The sequence below is a fragment of the Myotis davidii genome, unplaced genomic scaffold (assembly GCF_000327345.1).
Source record: "Myotis davidii unplaced genomic scaffold, ASM32734v1 scaffold1076, whole genome shotgun sequence".
In the NCBI taxonomy this organism is placed as follows: Eukaryota; Metazoa; Chordata; class Mammalia; order Chiroptera; family Vespertilionidae; genus Myotis; species Myotis davidii.
In genome coordinates this window covers 1231-2460 of record NW_006287067.1, presented here as the reverse complement: position 1 = coordinate 2460, position 1230 = coordinate 1231, and positions in this window count along the sequence as shown.

The following is a 1230-nucleotide window of genomic DNA, read 5'->3' as shown; positions in this document are numbered from 1 at the left end:
TGCCTGTTCTTCTTGCTCTGAAGGCAATGCATCGTGGTAGATACTTTCCTCTGTGACTGTTCTCTGCTTCCCCCTGTAACCTGCAGAAGAAAGAACATGACCATGATACACATATTCGCAGGCGTCCATGCACCCGGAATGTGTCCAGAAAAAACAAGTTCCCCTGACTCACACCCCAGAAACCAGTCCGGTGAGCCACGTGTGGTGAGGAAGGAAAGAGGTTTATTCAGGTGCCGGCAACCTGAGAAGATGGGGGAAGCTCGTCCCAAAACCCATCTGCACATCTCAGTACAAGTAGAGGCTTTTATAAGGAGGGATAGGCCAAACATTGCAAAGAGGTCACGGGGCGGGGCTTGCGACATTCCCTACGTGCCCAAAGGCACAATCCAATGTGATAACGTTCTTGCAAGTGGTCAGGTGACTGTCCAGTGTGCATCATCCTAGACTTTGTCCTCCTGGTTCTATGCTTGAAGGTAACCAAATCGCCCAGAACTGGGAAGGTCAGACGTCATGTCTTCTAAAATTAGTTCCTAGGATTCTTATACAAACATGCTGTTTATCTACAAGCTTCATTATTAGTCAGAGTCTGCATTTACAGGCACAATGTGTAAAGAATGGGGAGGTGAGTTGTAATTCCCACGAATTACAGGAATTCATGTAATTACTGTGACATGAATAATGAGATGCTTAATTATTCTTCAAGGCATTTCCACCCTTTGAAAAAGTCAAATAGGCCATAGCCGGTTGGCTCATTGGATAGAGTGTCGCCCTCGAACTGAAGAGTCCCGGGTTTGATTCCCAGTCAAGGACAAATGCCCAGGTTGTGGGCTTGATTCCCAGTGAGGGACTTGCAGGAGGCAGCCAATACATGATTCTCTCATCAAGGATGTTTCTAAATCTCTCCCTCTCCCTTCCTCTCTGAAATCAATACAAATATCTTTCAAAAATAGGCCCACGCTGTATCCACTGAACCATACCAGCTTGGGCGCTTGGTAGTTTTTAAATAACTACCCACCTGATATATTAATTCAAAAATTAATAAACCATTTTGAAACAATGTGCATTTAATCTGAATGCAACAATTGCTAATATTTTTTAAAATTTTTGTATTGACTCAGAGAGGAAGGGAAATCGAGAGGGAGAGAAACATCCATGAAGAGAGAGAATCACTGATCAGCCTCTTCCCACATGCCCCCTACTGGCGATTGAGCCCGCAACCTGGGCATGTGC